Source organism: Bubalus kerabau, chromosome 4 (genome assembly GCF_029407905.1).
Source record: "Bubalus kerabau isolate K-KA32 ecotype Philippines breed swamp buffalo chromosome 4, PCC_UOA_SB_1v2, whole genome shotgun sequence".
NCBI classification, from domain to species: Eukaryota; Metazoa; Chordata; class Mammalia; order Artiodactyla; family Bovidae; genus Bubalus; species Bubalus kerabau.
In genome coordinates this window covers 157,303,988-157,322,240 of record NC_073627.1, presented here as the reverse complement: position 1 = coordinate 157,322,240, position 18,253 = coordinate 157,303,988, and the positions used below count along the sequence as shown (strand labels likewise).

At 43.3% G+C, this 18,253-nt stretch overlaps 1 pseudogene; it reads right to left on the bottom strand.

The window, feature by feature from the left end:
- Window positions 1-16,338: 16,338 nt before the first annotated feature.
- On the bottom strand, window positions 16,339-17,117 carry LOC129651013 (60S ribosomal protein L21-like; annotated as a pseudogene).
- Window positions 17,118-18,253: the final 1,136 nt, after the last annotated feature.

Here is an 18,253-nt window from a genome sequence, read left to right as displayed (position 1 = left end):
CAAGTTAGGAGAAGTTAGGAAGGTTCAGGTCTGCTCACTGTTTTCTTTATCTTCTTTCTTCTCAGGAAAGGGAAAGAAAAAACTAATTCCTCTTTTTTTTTACTTCCTTTTCACTGCTACTTAAGAATAATGCTACTTAAGAATAAGCGTTTGTTGAAAGAGTGAATTCATATAGTACAACTCTGTAAGAGAAAGTTGCAGTTGAGCTGATGTGGCTTAGTCATTTCAGTTGTGTCCAACTCTTTGCAACCCCATGGACAGTAGACTGCCAGGCTTCTCTGTCCATGGTATTTCCCAGTCAAGAATACTGGAGAGGGTTGCCATTTCCTGCTCCAGGGGATCTCCCCAACCCAGGAATAAAACCTGGGTCCCCAGCTTGGCAGGTGGATTCTTTACCTCTGAGCCACCTGGGAGCCCTGAGTTGATGCTGCTGCTGCTGAGTCGCTTCAGTCGTGTCTGACTCTGTGTGACCCCAGAGACGGCAGCCCACCAGGCTTCCCCGTCCCTGGGATTCTCCAGGCAAGAACACTGGAGTGGGTTGCCATTTCCTTCTCCAATGAATGAAAGTGAAAAGTGAAAGTGAAGTCTCTCAGTTGTGTCCGACTCTTTGTGACTCCGTGGACTGCAGCCTACCAGGCTCCTCTGTCCATGGGGTATTCCAGGCAAGAGTACTGGAGTGGGTTGCCACTGCCTTCTCCACCTGAGTTGATGACCCAGGGCTATATTTTGCCAACAGTTAGAAAAAACAAGAACGGGAGCTGACTGTGGCTCAGATCATGAACTCCTTATGGTCAAACTCAGACTCAAGTTGAAGAAAGTAGGCCAACTAGACCTACTAGACCAACTAGACCATTCAGGTATGACCTAAATCAAATCCCTTACAATTATACAGTGGAAATGAGAAATAGATTTAAGGGACTAGATCTGATAGACAGATTGCCTGATGAACTATGGAATGAGGTTCAAGACTTTGTACAGGAGACAGGGATCAAGACGATCCCCAAGAAAAAGAAATGCAAAAAAGCACAATGGCTGTCTGGGGAGGCCTTACAATTAGCTGTGAAAAGAAGAGAAGCAAAAAGCAAAGGAGAAAAGGAAAGATGTTCCCATTTGAATGCAGAGTTCCAAAGAATAGCAAGGAGAGATAAGAAAGCCTTCCTCAACAATCAATGCAAAGAAATAGAGGAAAACAATAGAATGGGAAAGACTAGAGATCCCTTCAAGAAAATCAGAGATACTAAGTGAACATTTCATGCAAAGATGAGCTCAATAAAGGACAGAAATGGTATGGACCTAAATAAACAGAAGATATTAAGAAGATGTGGCAAGAATACACAGAAGAACTGTACAAAAAAGGTCTTCATGACCCAGATAATCACAATGGTGTGATCACTCACCTAGAACCAGACATCCTGGAATGCAAAGTCAAGTGGGCCTTAGGAAGCATCACTATGAACAAAGCTAGTGAAGGTGATGGAATTCCAGTTGAGCTATTTCAAATCCTGAAAGATGATGCTGTGAAAGTGCTGCACTCAATATGCCAGCAAATTTGGAAAACTCAACAGTGGCTACGGGATTGGAAAAGGTCAGTTTTCATTGCAATGCCAAAGACTGCCAAACTACCATACAATTGCACTCATCTCACATGCTAGTAAAGTAATGCTCAAAATTCTCCAGGCCAGGTTTCAGCAATACGTGAACCATGAACTTCCAGATGTTCAAGCTGGTTTTAGAAAAGACAGAGGAACCAGAGATCAAATTGCTAACATTCACTGGATGATCAAAAAAGCAAGAGGGTTCCAGAAAAACATCTATTTCTGCTTTATTGACTATGCCAAAGCCTTTGACTGTGTGGATCACAATAAACTGTGGAAAATTCTGAAAGAGATGGGAATACCAGAACACCTGATCTGCCTCTTGAGAAGCCTATATGCAGGTCAGGAAGCAACAGTTAGAACTGGACATGGAACAACAGACTGGTTCCAAATAGGAAAAGGAGTTCATCAAGGCTGTATATTGTCACCCTGTTTATTTAACTTATATGCAGAGTACATCACGAGAAACGCTGGATTGGAAGAAACACAAGCTAGAATCAAGATTGCCAGGAGAAATATCAATAACCTCAGATATGCAGATGACACCACCCTTATGGCAGAAAGTGAAGAGGAACTAAAAAGCTTCTTGATGAAGGTGAAAGTGGAGAGTGAAAAAGTTGGCTTAAAGCTCAACATTCAGAAAACGAAGATCATGGCATCCGGTCCCATCACTTCATGGAAAATAGATGGGGAAACAGTGGAAACAGTGTCAGACTTTATTTTTCTTGGCTCCAAAATCACTACAGATGGTGACTGCAGCCATGAAATTAAAAGACACTTACTCCTTGGAAGGAAAGTTATGACCAACCTAGACAGCATATTCAAAAGCAGAGACATTACTTTGCCAACAAAGGTCCGTCTAGTCAAGGCTATGGTTTTTCCTGTGGTCATGTATGGATGTGAGAGTTGGACTGTGAAGAAGGCTGAACGCCGAAGAATTGATGCTTTTGAACTGTGCTGTTGGAGAAAACTCTTGAGAGTCCCTTGGACTGCAAGGAGATCCAACCAGTCCATTCTGAAGGAGATCAGCCCTGGGATTTCTTTGGAAGGAATGATACTAAAGCTGAAACTCCAGTCCTTTGGCCACCTCATGTGAAGAGTTGACTCATTGGAAAAGACTCTGATGCTGGGAGGGATTGGAGGCAGGAGGAGAAGGGGACAACAGAGGATGAGATGGCTGGATGGCATCACTGACTTGATGGACGTGAGTCTGAGTGAACTCCGGGAGTTGGTGATGGACAGGGAGGCCCGGCGTGCTGCGATTTATGGGGTCTCGAAGAGTCGGACATGACTGAGCGACTGATCTGATCTGATCTGAGCCCTACCATCTCCCACCTCCTCTCCCTCCTCCAGTCAGTAACTCTGCTTGCCTGTGCCCTCTCTGACAGTCCCCATATGCCAGCTGTTGTACTTCTGTACTTTTCAAGGCACTGTACTGTAAGATTAAGCATGTTTTCTTTTTTATGTGTTTGTTTTTTATGTATTATTTGTGTGAATAGTGTACAGTACTATATAGCTGATTGTGTTAGTAGGCTAACTTTAGTGGACCTGGGAACAAATTGGACTTGTGAACGTACTCCTGGGATGGAACTCGTTCGGATGTAGGGGGCTTGCTGTAGTCATCTTCTTTTATTTCCCTAATCATTTACAAATGTAAAAATTATTCTTAGTTTGCAGACCAGATGAAAAGAGGTGGTGGGCTGCAGTTTGCTGCCTTCTATTCTAAAGTGCCAATGATTATGAGCCCAAATTGGTAGGAATAGCTTTGGTGTTGTTGTTCACAGTTACCAAGTGCCCACAGAGAAAGGGTCTCAACTCTAAGAAAATTTCTTCTCAATAAAGTTAGACAAATGGAAAAAACATAAATTTTGTTTAAAAATTTATTTCTGCCTGGTCCAGTTATATCCATCTGCTGTCTGCTCCCCTGTTTGGCTTCCAGTCAGCATCTCTCAAGGTGAACATGAACAATCAAATGCCCTGCCCCCCTGCTTGGTGTGTGCGCCCCTCTTACTCTAGCATCAGCCTCCTCTAGACTTGGCCAGAGCCAACCTTTCCTCAGCAGGTCTCCCACCTGAGCATGGTCTTGTGTCTGCTGGTCTCCTGGCTGTCCTGTACTTTCTGTCTGTCCTGTACTCCACTCCAAAGAGAGCATCTGGGCAGCATCCTGATTTAACCTTGACTTCCCCATGAAGGGCTTCCCTGGTGGCTCAGAAGGTAAAGCATCTGCCTCCAACGCAGGAGACATGGGTTCGATTCCTGGGTCAGGAAGATCCCCTGGAGAAGGAAATGGCAACCCTCTCCAGTACTCTTGCCTGGAAAATCCCATGGACAGAGAAGCCTGGTAGACTACAGTCCATGGGATTGCAAAGAGTTGGACATGACTGAGTGACTTCACTTCACTTCACTTCATTTCCCCATGGGTTGGAATGTCAATTTCCTCTTCTTGGCAGATATTGTTTGCTGTTAGGTGTCCAGGTGACTAATTTGTAGCCCATGGAACGTGAATTCTTAATCTTCTGTGCCTCAGTACCCATGTCTGTAAAATGGGGATGATTGTATGTGTGGCAGGGGGCAGGGTTTGCTGAGAAGCCCTTGCAGGTACAACCAGAATGTGTGAGAAATGTTAGTTTCTTCTCCCACCTCTGCTCACTGGTTTCATCCTGAGCCTGAGAGTTCCAGAAGATCCCCTGTTCCTCTGTGACTAGTTCTCAAATGTGTGCATGGGTGCTTCGTTGTGTTTGACTGTTTGGCCCAAAGGACTACATGGACCCCATGGACCTTATACAGCCCAGGCTTCTCTGGGCATGGGATTTTCTCTGGGCATGGGATTTTCCAGGCAAGCATATTGGAGTGGGTTGCTATTTCCTTCTCCAGAAGATCTTTCTGACCCAGGGATTTAAACTGTGACTCCTGATGTGTCTCCTGACAGGCTGATTCTTTACTGCTGAGCCACGGAGGAAAGCCCAGTCTGTTTCTGTCTGGTTTGAAACCAGGGATCTTCCGCATGGTGAAGCGAATGTGATAACCACTACACTATGGAGAGGAGGCAGGTAAAGAAAAGCAAATATATAGCTCTTATTTTCATCACTCCTTAGATGTTCTGGCCCTGAGTTCCTATGCTGTGGTTGCCCTTTGCTCAGGATGTCCACCTCTGTCTCTCTCAGGCAAAGTATCTTCTCCCCTTCATGCAACTTCATTTTCTAGTAAAACTTTCAACATTTACACATTTAGAATGGAGAGATCTATGTTTTGTCAGTTTGACATATTTTAAAAGAACTGAATGTGTAATAAAATCACTTTGAAAGAATAGTGTGTGGAAGAACTGTTTTGTAGCAAATGTTAAAAATTCAATGCTGAAAGCTTTTTAGACAAATAAAAGGAGGGGAGAGTTCCAGGAACTGTGGTCCTTATTTAAAATAAGCTTTTCATTCCTTAAATTACTATTGATGCTGATGCTTATCTTGGTAGAGATTTATGAGAGATAAATCCACATTTTGTTTTTTCATTGGTGCAGAACAGTTTTCAGTACTGCTACCGGCAACTTGAAATGAATGAAACTGTAATTTTGATAATTTTGAATGAAACATGTGACAGTTTCTTTCAAAGGGAAAGAGGGTCTTTACCGGAGTCCAGCCCCGGATGGATCCAGGGATTCCCTCAGGATGATGGCGTTGGCGATTAAGGAATAGCAAAGGCTGAGAGATTTATTAGATGCTCAATAATAACTGGTTCATGCGGGAAATCAATAAAGTTCGTGACACCAAACTTGCTCTGACCACGGAGGCCGCAGGCACCCTCTCGAATAGCGGAAGGTGCCCCACTTAGGCACCTTCTCGAGTGGGTCTTAGAAGCCCAGGCAAATAAGTGGTTGCGGAGGACCCCCACACTCCAAATTATTTTGGCATGAAGGAAGAACAGAAGAGAAAAGGAGGAAAAGGAAACAAGAAAGAATGACACGGGGAGACTAAGCTTCGATGAGCAAGGCCCATAGCTTTATTTTCAACAGGGGCTTTTATACCCTAAGTTGCACATAGAGGATAATAGGAGATGTGAAATCAGGCAAAGTTGGCAGTCTTTGATCCTTATCGAAACCAGGGTGTCTTTTCTGCAAATTTATCGTATGCAAATGGTTTAGGTGATTTACATCATCTTCTGGCCAGAAGGCCTATTAACATTTTATGACTCTGACAAAGGTTTGTCAACCATAAGACTTATTTTCTCTAAGAGTAATTATTTTAAGGTTTGGCGCCATCCTCCGAAGGTGTTAGATAAAGTTGCATTCCTATAGGGCAGAGGTGCAGTGAGTTTACAACAAAGGAAAGAATTTATTACCTTAAGGGTCTAAAGTTGCTAGCTCCAAGGCCACTACTTATTTTTTCTACATACCAACTACATTAATTAATACACATTCAAGGATACAAAACAGGGAATGTGGAAACTTGGCAGCAAGCATTGGCTCATCAATGAAATCTTTTACTAGTTTTATTCTGACAGTTTCTAACTCTCTGAGAGGCTCTAAGCTATTTGAATATCTTAAGCTTCCTGTGCCTCTCGCGGTTGGGAGACTGTAAACAATCGTATGCATAGCTGTAGGAGTCCTGGTAAACTTCTCAGGCAAGTTAGAGAGCTGTCTGAGGGGTTTGGATTTAAACACTCCTTTTATGCCCAGGAACTTTATTAACTGGAGCTGTAAGTTAACTCCTTTTCAGAGAGAGCGAGATGGTGGTGGGGGACAGCCCCCGTAAAGTCAGAGGTGAGAGCACAAAGCAGTAAAATAGGCAGATTCTGGTTTTGGGGGTAGATGCTCGAGAATATCCAGGGAGACTCCTGAGGCTCGATCCCGCCTTTGTGTATGCTGAGCCTCCTTCCTCATGACCTTTGCCACAGGCGGAGTTCCTCACGCTGGCTCTCGGCAGGTCTTTATGTTAGAAGATATCTAGTTCTTTCTGATATCTAATTCTGGAGATACTTGTGCTGGAATGTGACCCCTAAACGAGGCGGCAGGGAGAAGACAGTCTCCGTCCTCTCATTTCCAGTGGGGAGTGGCTGGAGCTCAGATGCTCGGCTGAATGAGCTGGCTTCCCAGCGAAGTGAGATTCGCCAGTCTGGTGTGATGGCTTTCCAGGCGTGAACCCGTGAATCTACCTTCTGTAGGGTTTTCGTCCAGGGCCCAAGGACCTGCCCTTTTCCTTTCAGGAGTGGGGCTGCTCAGTGGTGGGAGGTCTACAGAGATAAACCTGCAAGGTCTGTTGCTCTGGCCACACCAGTATCAAGAGGGGTTTGCTGCCCATCTTCCCATAAACTTGAAAATTACCACTGCGAGATCTGAGCTGAGATTTCCAGCGAGAGGACGGTAGTGCAACCAGATCGAGGTGTAGAGGAACAGAGGTGAGAAGTCTGGTGAGACGCTAACCTTCAGACATGCTGGGCCCAGCACGAAACGCCCATCAGAAGTTTTGGGTCAAGTAACTTTGGGTCGAAAGTGAAATTTTATGGAATAAATTAAAGCAATTAAAACATTTTTATAGGAAGTGCTGAAACTTTCATGAAATATCTGTTTGATTAGGGAAAGATTTTAGGGAAAGGTGAGATAAAAATTATTCAGGAAATTTTCTACTTAAAGAAAATGTTTTCCAATGGAAAATGATATGTAGAGAGTGTCTTTAGGTATATTGCAGGAGAGCTGACCCCAGAATTTTCTGTCCTCTTGGTCAAGCATCAATATTAAAGGCTTGATCCCACTGTGATGCCAAAGGGGGTGCCTGCTGACTACTCAGGTGGTATTCTTCTTGGCACTGGCTCCCCAATAGAGTCTTTACTCCAGGGTGGTGTTCCCAGTTATTTTCCACGTACCCATAGGTGTAAACTCAAATTAACCAAACTCTTAAGAGACTGATGTATAAACCAAAGAAGCCAATTTATTACTTTCTAGTGAGTGAAGGATGATGTTCAGCTCTGCTCTTCAGCACATGCTCCCCTCAATATAAGAAAATGACTAGCCCTAGGAGGCTGTTTCAGGTGGACAAGGGTGTGCGTGATAAACCTGAATGGCATCTTGCCTGATGGCTGTCTTAGGAAACAGCTGTGAACTGGAGGCTGATTTGTGTTTGATGGTGGCTGATGCATCCATCATTTCTATATGTGGTCCTCAAGTGCCGGTTGGCAGAATCACTTCCCTCTGCACATGGTTAAAACGCTATAGGGCCATTTGTACTAAGATTGTGTCTCTTTAACTCATATTGATACTACAGACAAGATGCAACATACATGTGATTTCACTTACATTTTAGTCCTAACCATTTGTTTCTTCTCCACAAAATTCACACCTTTTAATGATACCTGCTGCTGCTGCTGCTAAGTCACTTCAGTCGTGTCCGACTCTGTGCGACCCCATAGATGGCAACCCACCAGGCTCCTCCATCCATGGGATTTTCCAGGCAAGAGTACTGGAGTGGGGTGCCATTGCCTTCTCGGTTAATGATACCTAGATATTCCCAAATCCCTCTAGCTTGGAAGGAAAGTTATGACCAACCTAGACAGCATATTCAAAAGCAGAGACATTACTTTGCCAACAAAGGTCCGTCTAGTCAAGGCTATGGTTTTTCCAGTGGTCATGTATGGATGTGAGAGTTGGACTGTGAAGAAAGCTTAGTGCCGAAGAATTGATGCTTTTGAACTGTGGTGTTGGAGAAGACTCTTGAGAGTCCCTTGGACTGCAAGGAGATCCAACCAGTCCATTCTAAAGGAGACCAGTCCTGGGTGTTCTTTGGAAGGACTGATGCTAAAGCTGAAACTCCAGTACTTTGGCCACCTCATGCGAAGAGTTGACTCATTGGAAAAGACTCTGATGCTGGGAGGGATTGGAGGCAGGAGGAGAAGGGGATGACAGAGGATGAGATGGCTGGTTGGCATCATCGGCTTGATGGACATGAGTTTGTGTGAACTCCAGGAGTTGGTGATGGACAGGGAGGCCTGGCGTGATGCGATTCATGGGGTCACAAAGAGTCGGACATGACTGAGCTACTGAACTGAACTGAACTGATGCAGTTATAGACAATGTTTTGGGGTAGTTAAAAACCTCACTTTATGGGGGTCACCTTATTCCTAGCTTGTGTGGAAAATTGATCTTATTTGGCTGTATCCTTAAGTCAACCCTGAATATTCATTGAAAGGAATGCTGAAGCTGAAACTCCAAAACTTTGGTCACCTGACCCAAAGAGGCGACTCAGTGGAAAAGACCCTGATGCTGAGGAAGACTGAGGGCAAGAGGAGAAGGGGCAGACAGAGGATGAGATGGTTGGATGGCATCACTGACTCAGTGAACATGAGTTTGAGCAAACCCTGGGAGATAGAGAAGGATAGGGAAACCTGGTGTGCTGCAGTCCATGGGGTTGCGAAGATTTGGACACGACTTAGCAACTGAAGAACAGAGCTGTATCTTTACTTATCATATGATGAAAATTGGTTCTTAGAAAATCTGTGGATTTGGGGACTTTCTTGGTGGTCCAGTGGCTAACCTCTGCACTCCCAGTACAGGGGGCCCAGGTTCAATCCCTGGTCAGGGAACTAGATCCCACATGTAAAAATTAAAGATCCCAACTGAGATCTGGCCCAGCCCAATAAATAAATAAATACTGGGTTGACCAAAAAGATCATTCAGGTTTTTTATAGGATCTTATTTAAAGAAAGAAAGAAAATCTATTGATTTATTCTTGCTAAATTGTTGCTTTTTTTTTTTTTTTTTTTTTTTTAGTTTTGTTACTGGTGACATAATATCAGTTTAAAAATAAATTCTAGAAGGGAAGGTCTGTGTTCAGTTCAGGCTAAATTAAGGAGGGGACAAACGTGAAAAGAGGAGAGGGACAGAAAAGGAAAGAAAATAAAATCAGCATTGTAAATCACAGCCTTCTATCTGGCTGTCAACAAGTTTATGTAAAGTGGGTTATACACAGTTGAAAACATTTCTGTTCCAACCTACAGGATATTCAGTGTTCAAACAAGCTTATGTCTTGGGGCCTGAATTCAATGATAGCAATCCTGTGTCAGCTCTCTGCAGGTTTTACGCATTTTGTGTTCCCAGTGAGTGTCCATCTTAATTATCTCCAACCTGCCAACGAAGTCTGCCTTTACTTTTTGTGTGATTCTGAGGAATAATTTTAGTACAAATTCTTGATCTCTTATCATCTGGATAGTAAAATAGGTATTACCATTATTCAGCTGTCTTTCAAACCAGTCAGTCCTAAAGGAAATCAGTCCTGAATATTCATTGGAAGGACTGATGCTGAAGCTGAAGCTCCAATACTCTGGCCACCTGATGTGAAAAACTGACTCATTGGAAATGACCCTTATGCTGGGAAAGATGGAGGGAAGGAGGAGAAGGGAGCAGGAAAGGATGAGATGGTTGGATGGCATCACCAACTCAATGGACATGCTGCTGCTAAGTCACTTTAGTCGTGTCTGACTCAGCGAGACCCCATAGACGGCAGCCCACCAGGCTCCCCCGTCCCTGGGATTCTCCAGGCAAGAACACTGGAGTGGGTTGCCATTTCCTTCTCCAATGCATAAAAGTGAAGTTAAAGTGAAGTCGCTCAGTCGTGTCCAATCTTAGCGACCCCATGGACTGCAGCCCCACCAGGCTCCTCCGTCCATGGGATTTTCCAGGCAAGAGTACTGGAGTGGGGTGCCGTTTTGAGCAAACTCTGTCAGACAGTGAAGCACAGGGAAGCCTGGGATACTGTAGTTCACTGGGTCGTAAAGAGTTGGACGCAACTGAATAACAACATTTATGATTTTGTGGCCACAGAAATTCAGTATTGTTTCAAGTATTTAATCCTTTTGCATCATTATATGTGAAACCTTGTGTCTCAGTGACTTTTACAAGAAATATGCTTTACCTGGTACTGTCTAGCAACCAACAGGATAGATCTTACTTTCTAATACATTTATGTATTTTTATTTCAAGTAGGCTTCCTATAAGGGGTAAAGTGGTGCTTGCGTGGTGGCTCAGTGGGAGATGTGGTCTCGATTCCTGGTCTCGATTCCCTGGAGAAGGAAATGACAACCCACTCCAGTATTCTTGCCTGGAGAACCCCATAAACAGAGGAACCTGGTGGGCTACAGTCCATGGGGTCACTAAGAGTTGGACACGACTTAGTGACTGAACAACAACAAAGGGGTAAAATGCTTGCGTGCATGCTAAGCTGCTTCAGTCGTGACTGGCTCTTTGCGACCCCATGGACTCTAGCCCACCAGGCTCCTTTGTCCATGGGATTCTCCAGGCAAGAATACCGGAGTGGGCTGCCATGCCCTCCTCCAGGGAAGGGGTAAAGTTCAGTTCAGTTCAGTTGCTCAGTCGTGTCCAACTGTTTGTGAGCCCATGGATCGCAGCACGCCAGGCCTCCCTGTCCATCACCAACTCCTGGAGTTCACTCAGACTCACGTCCATCGAGTCAGTGATGCCATCCAGCCATCTCACCCTCTGTCATCCCCTTCTCCTCCTGCCCTCAATCCATCCCAGCATCAGAGAGTCTTTTCCAATGAGTTAACTCTTTGCATGAGGTGGCCAAAGTACTGGAGTTTCAGCTTTAGCATCAGTCCTTCCAAAGAAATCCCAGGGCTGATCTCCTTCAGAATGGACTGGTTGGATCTCCTTGCAGTCCAAGGGACTCTCAAGAGTCTTCTCCAACACCACAGTTCAAAAGCATCAATTCTTTGGTGCTCAGCCTTCTTCACAGTCCAACTCTCACATCTATACATGATCACAGGAAAAACCATAGCCTTGACTAGACGGACCTTTGTTGGCAAAGTAACGTCTCCAGTTTTTAGCATGCTGTCAAAGTTGGTCATAACTTTCCTTCCAAGGAGTAAATGTCTTTTAATTTCATGGCTGCAGTCACCATCTGCAGTGATTTTGGAGCCCCCCAAAATAAAGTCTGACACTGTTTCCACTGTTTTCCCATCTATTTCCCATGAAGTGATGGGACCGGATGCCATGATCTTCGTTTTCTGAATGTTGAGCTTTAAGCCAACTTTTTCACTCTCCTCTTTCACTGTCATCAAGAGGCTTTTTAGTTCCTCTTCACTTTCTGCCATAAGGATGGTGTCATCTGCATATCTGGGGTTATTGATATTTCTCCCGGCAATCTTGATTCCAGCTTGTGCTTCTTCCAGTCCAGCGTTTCTCATGATGTACTCTGCATAGAAGTTAAATAAGCAGGGTGAACAGTATGAAAAGGGGTAAAGTACTGGGGATTAAAAAAAAATTACTGGGAGTGACTTTCTCTTTCTTTTTCTCTTCTTCCCTCCTCTTTTCTTTCTTCCTTGCATCCTCCCTTCCTCCCTCCCTCTCTCTTCTTTCTTCCTCCATCCTTCCCTTTCTTTTGAAATAGAGAAGTTCTGCCTACTGTTTGCACCCCTGCAGCTCTATCTCTGTCTTTGGTACATTCTTTGCTTTCTGTCCCATGGCTCCTTCTGGGTCCTGTGAGCGAGTCATGAACTTCTCACTGATTTTCTGGTAACTGTCTTCAGAGTAGTTATGAGGTAGAGAAATGCACAGATTTGTGCCACGTTCCTTACAGATTTCCCTGTCTTACTGGGAAAAACTTATTGTTGGCATGCACCACTTTATTTAACTAGTGGAGGTTAGAAAAGTATTAGTCTGGAGAAGTGTGTTTCAGACTGGTGATGCCAGTCACCTTTGCCTTTCATTCAGCTGGTGTAGCTCCAAGAATGGGAGGAAGACGTGCCCTGAGCCCAGAATTTCTTAGGGCCCCCAGGAACACAGCTTGACAAGGGTGGGGCAGCTTTGGGGATCAAGGGACAAAAAAAAAAAAAAAAAAAAGGAAACAGAAAACACATCTTCTTCAGCAATCACAACTTGTACTCATCCCCTCATCTGGTCTTTGGATCATCAGTGACATTACTTTGAAGTCGATTCTAAATGTATGCCCCCTGGTGGGCACTGTCAGGGGATAATGGGGAAGAGACTATTTCTTCATCTCTTTCTCACCTCACTGCTAGCCTGCACTGCTCAGATATGGCTGGGATAAATGGCCTTCCAAAATAAGTGAGAAGTAATGTCTTTCTTCCAAGTTTTGTCTGAAAATTCTTAAAACATAGGCTAATTTTGACAAGAACAATTCACAGTGTGTTTGAACGCAAGGTTTTGCTTCACTAAAGCTGTTCAAAGCACAGTTGAAAGGAAACTACTATTACTAATAGCATACTTGAACTTAAGGGCCATACATTTCAGGTAATTAGATAGCTGCCCAAGATAGCTAATTACACTTAAAAATAATTTTATAAATTTTGTCTCCACTAAATTGACCGCTTGACAGCTGTTTTGATGTCCTGTGAATTTTGCCATTGTTGAACAAAAAATAACATTCTTTTGTCAACGTCAGTTGTCACTATCTTCTAAGAAAAAATCTGAGGTCGACACATGACAATTATTTAACTGTTGAGACTTTCCGATATTTTTGTAATTATCCTTTTAAAAAATGAAGTGACAAAGGTATACTGTATTTGGAATTCCTTAGAAAATAGAGTCTGCAGGGAGTTTTGAGGTGACTTCTTGGGAACCATACTGTGAAGGAATGAAGGTGCAAGACTGGGTAGGGTGGAGCTGGGCTGTGATGTGGGTGCAACAGCAGCCTCCCTGGGACACGAGGATTTTTGTGCTGGGATGACATTGCTTAGCTGCCCCTCCATGAGTCAAATCTCACATCCAGCAGTGAGAAGATGTGACCTTGGTTGAAGCTGCAGTATTTGCAACCTCAAAGAAAGGAAGAGGGACTCATCCAGGGAATGAGCTCCTCAGTTCTGAGGGAGATCTGGGCGGCATACCTAACAGTTATTAAATAGCTAATTTTCTCTTTCTCTTGAATGTTTATTATAACTAAAGGAAAGGGAAGCCTCATCAGACAAGGAGCTTCAAGGAAACATGTGCCTGTGAGATTCTGTCAGAGCCTATCTTCCCAGTGAGGACTTGAGAAGCAATCATGGTAGCTATTAGATTTCCATGACCACTCCCACTTCAGTGACAGAGGAACTCTTTTGTATTATAATTAATACCTACAGTGTCTCACCTGAACAGATCCTTCCCCATGTTTTAAAAACTACAGTTTTATGTGTAGTCTCTCTGAGTCCAGAATAACAAACTATGATTTTAGCAGCTTATTACAATTTTGCTTGGATGTACTCTGGGAGAGATTCGAGTGGTTTTTTCTTTTTTTCTAAGGGAGATACTTCGGACATACCAAATTATATCTTCTCAAGTTACATACCAAATTCACTTCCCCAAGTTACATGCCAAATTACATCTCCTCAAATTACATACCAAATTCAACTCTGGAAGGGAAAAAGCAAGTGAAAAATGTGTGGCTGATCTGGAACTTCAGCAGATGGTGGTGCTACTATCTTACATGAAGGTAGAGATTTGGCAGGAACTTAATTACCTTTTGATGCTTTGTGATTTTCTGGTTCTTAGAGGATTATTTTGAAGAAAAAACTTAATTTCAGTTTTATTGAGGTATGATTGACATTTAAAATTGCAAGCTATTTAAAGTGTGCATCATGGTGATTTGATATACATACACATGTGAAAGGATTCTCCCCATCGATTCATTGATGCATCTGTCACCTCACGTAATTAACCTTTTTCATTTTTTTGGTGAGAACATTTAAGTTCTACTCCCTTTGTTGTTGTTGTTCAGTAGCTCAGTCGTGTCTGACTCTTTGCGACCCCATGGACGGCAGCATGCCAGGCTTCCCTGTCCTTCACCAACTCCTGGAGCTGCTCAACCTCATGTCCACTGAGTCAGTGATGCCATCCAGCCATCTCATTCTCTATTGTCCCCTTCTCCTCCTGCCTTCAATATTTCCCAGCATCAGCGTCTTTTCCGGTGAGTCGGCTCTTCGCATCCCTTGCTGCTGCTGCTAAGTCACTTCAGTCATGTCCGACTCTGTGCGACCCCACAGATGGCAGCCCACCAGGCTCCGCCGTCCCTGGGATTCTCCAGGCAAGAACACTGGAGTGGGTTGCCATTTCCTTCTCCTCTGCATCCCTTAGTCAATTTAAATTATACAATACAATATTATCAGCTCTAGTCATCATGTTATGCATCAGCTCCTGAGACCTTTTTAAAAATTATCTGTTTTTTTTTAAAATTTATATTTTGACTGCACTGGACCTTTGCTGTGGTGCTCATAGGCTCTTGGTTGCAGTGTGAGGGCTTCTCTAGTTGTGATGCTCAGACTCTCTAGTTGTGGTATGCCAGCTTAGTTGCTCCAGGATCTTAGTTCCCCGACCTGGGATCAAACCCGCCTCCCCTGCATTGGAAGGCAAATTCTTAACCACTGGAGCACCAGGGAAGTCCCTAGATCCTCAGTTCTTGCTCATCTTATTGCTAGAAGTTAGGACGCTTTTACCAATCTCTCCCTATTTATTCCATCACCTAGTCCCTGGCAACCACCATTATAATTTGTGTTTCTATAAATTTTTCTTTTTTTAGGATTCCACAAATAAGTCATACCGTGCAGAATTTGTCTTTTTATGACATTTCACTTAGCATAAGCCCTTGAGTTTCATCCATTTTGTTACAAATGGCAAGATTTTATTTTTCTTCGTGGCTGAACGATACTTCATTGTGTATGTATACCACATCTTTTTACCCATTCATCCTCTGGCGGACACTCAGGTTGTTTTCATATCTTGGCTACTGTGAGTAATGCTGCAATAAACATAGGGATGCAACTTCTTTGAGACAGTGACTTGTTTTCCTTCAGACAAATACCTGGACATGGGATTGCTGGATCATATGGTAGTTCTATTTTTAATATTCTGAGGAACCTCCATACTGTCTTTCATAGTGGAGGCACCAATTTACATTTCTACCAATAGTGCACGAGGGTTGCCTTTTCTTCACATCCTTGTCAGCACTTGTTATCTCTTGTCTTTTTGAAAATAGCCATTCTAACAGATATTTGGGCTTCCCTGGTGGCTCAGCTGGTAAAGAATCCACCAACAATGTGGGAGACCTGGGTTTGACCTCTGGGTTGGGAAGATCCCTGGAGAAGGGAACGGCTACCACTCCAGTATTCTGGCCTGGAGAATTCCATGGACTGTATAAGCAATGGGGTTGCAAAGAGTTGGACGTGACTGAGCAACTTTCATTTTCAGTTTCATTCTAACAGCTGTGAGGTGATACATCACTGTGATTTTCATTGCATTTCCCTGATAATTAGTGGTATTGAGGACCTTTTCCTGTATAGTTGGCCATCTGCATGTCTTTTCTGGAAGAGTGTCTATTCAGGTCCTTTTTACATCATGGTTTGTTTGTTTGTTTGTTTGTTTGCTTGCTATTGAGTTGCATGAGTTCTTTATAGATCTAACTAGATATATCATTTGAAACTATTTTCTTTCTTTTGGTAAGTTGCCCTTTCATTTTGCTGATGACTTTCTTTGCTGTGCAGAAGCTTTGTAGTTTTTTTTTTTTTTTAATAAATAATGTTGGGCAGTTTATTAAACCAATGGAGTATATTACATAACAAACTACCCCACATCTTTCAGGAAGAAAAACCACTCAGTTTGAAAAGTAAAGATGTCACCCACTGAATTTAAAACACACAAATAAAATGCGCTTTAAATATTTCTTTGGGGGGTTGGGGACACAAGACTTCTACTCAATTAAGAGAAATGTTTAAAGAGTCCAGATCTTTTATTTTATTTATACTCATCATACCATCAAATCAAGGAAATAGGCTCCAACAGTTCAGGCTCTCTCCAGTGGTTCTCATGAAGCGTGTGTCTCTGGGTGGAGCAGGCTGGCTCTTTAGTTGAACCCAAGTACCTTTCTCTTTGTCTTCCTCTGTTTCCTTCCTTCATTTTCCTTCACACATTTCAGGAAGCTATCTTGGCTCTTAGGATGCCTAACATGCTCAATGTGTGCTAAGTCGCTACAGTCTTGTCTGTCTCTTTGCGGCCCCTATGGATGGTAGTTCACCAGGCTCCTCTGTCCATGGGATTCTCCAGGCAAGAATACTGGAGTGGGCTGCCACACCCTCTTCCAGGGGATCTTCCTGACCCAGGGACTGAACCCATGTCTCTTATGTCTCCTGCATTGACAGGCAGGTTCTTTCCCACTAGCATCACACATGTTGATTCTCTTGGCAAAAATCTTGGTCTTAACTTGTTTGTTTACAACAATGCTAACAGCTTGGCTGGGTAACATCATCGACTCTTCCAGTGTTGCCATGGTAACATTCGTGGGGCATTCCTTATCGAACAGTGTCCATCCCCTTGATATCTACAATGTCACCTTTCTTGTAGATTCCCATGTATGCGACCAAAGGAACAACTCCATGTTTTCTAAAAGGCTTAGAGAACATGTCGTGAGAGCCCCTCCTTTTTCCCTCCATATCGGTCATTTTGGTGAGTTACTGGAAGATGGCGGTTCTGGACGAAAAGGCAGAAGCTTCATAGAATTGACGTGGTCTCACTTGTTTATGTTTACTTTTGTTGCCTTTTCTTTTGGTGCCATGAAGAAAAAAAAATTGTATTTTAAGAACAAAACCCATTTAGTTTAAAAAGTGAATTGCTGTTAACATTTGTCTTCCCTCTTTATGTCAACAGCAAAGAACATATATTGGGCTTTCAAAATCTTTAATATGATAAAACCTGTAAAATATTAATAACATAATTGAATCAATGCATTTAATGCCTCTTTTGATACATTTATGTTACTTTGCACACAAAGAACATCTTTAGGGAATTCCCCAGGGGCCCAGTGGTTAAGACTCTATGCTTTCACTGCTGAGGGCCTGGGTTCAACCCTTGTTGGGAAACTAAGATCCCACAAGCTGAACAGCCCCCCAAAAAAGAAAAATTCTTTAATCCAAAATTCTCAGTATATTCAATGTTTCTCAATAAAAGAATATTTTGCAAGAAACTATGCATTTCTTGCTTTTCCTCATGCTTAGCTGAAGTGGTGTCAGTTATTAAATTTGCTCTGCATATGCATGCCCCATCCACTTATCAGAGAACTTTCTAGAAGCTCACATCTGTTACTGGAACAGCACAAATCCAGGCTTGTGTACATGTACCAGGGTCTCCACCACCTCTTTTGTTTCCCTGTATCCTTGGCAGTCCAGTGTCAGCACCCTGACTGGGCTTGTCTCTGGGGGCAGTTCCTACAGTGATGATTTCGTAAATTAAAAACTAAAAAGAGTCCAGGGCTCTGGTCTATGGTCAAGAAGAATCATGGAGGAGTGAGAATGGCATCATCGGGTAGCACAGTGCTCTAGGATCTCCCTAGAGAACTGGAGATTGGAACTGCTGATTTCTGGACTCCAGCCTTGCTCTGAGGATGAGGACATTGTCATTCCTCTAGAGCAGGGCAGCCACCCTGACTGCCTCCCAGACCCCAGGGGCTACAAGTGAGTGGATGAGCCTGGAAGGACCTGTGTTAATGGAGAACTCACGCCCATCCAGCAAGGTGTCTTCTCCTGCCCTCCACATGGTTCCGGCTGGAGGTTTGGAACTACTGATTTCTGGAGAAGCCAGAACCTAGCCATTTAAAATGTGAGACCTCTCAAATTTTACATGTTGGCAAACATTTACATTTTTTTAAAATACAGTGTAGGCCAAAGAAAATAGATGT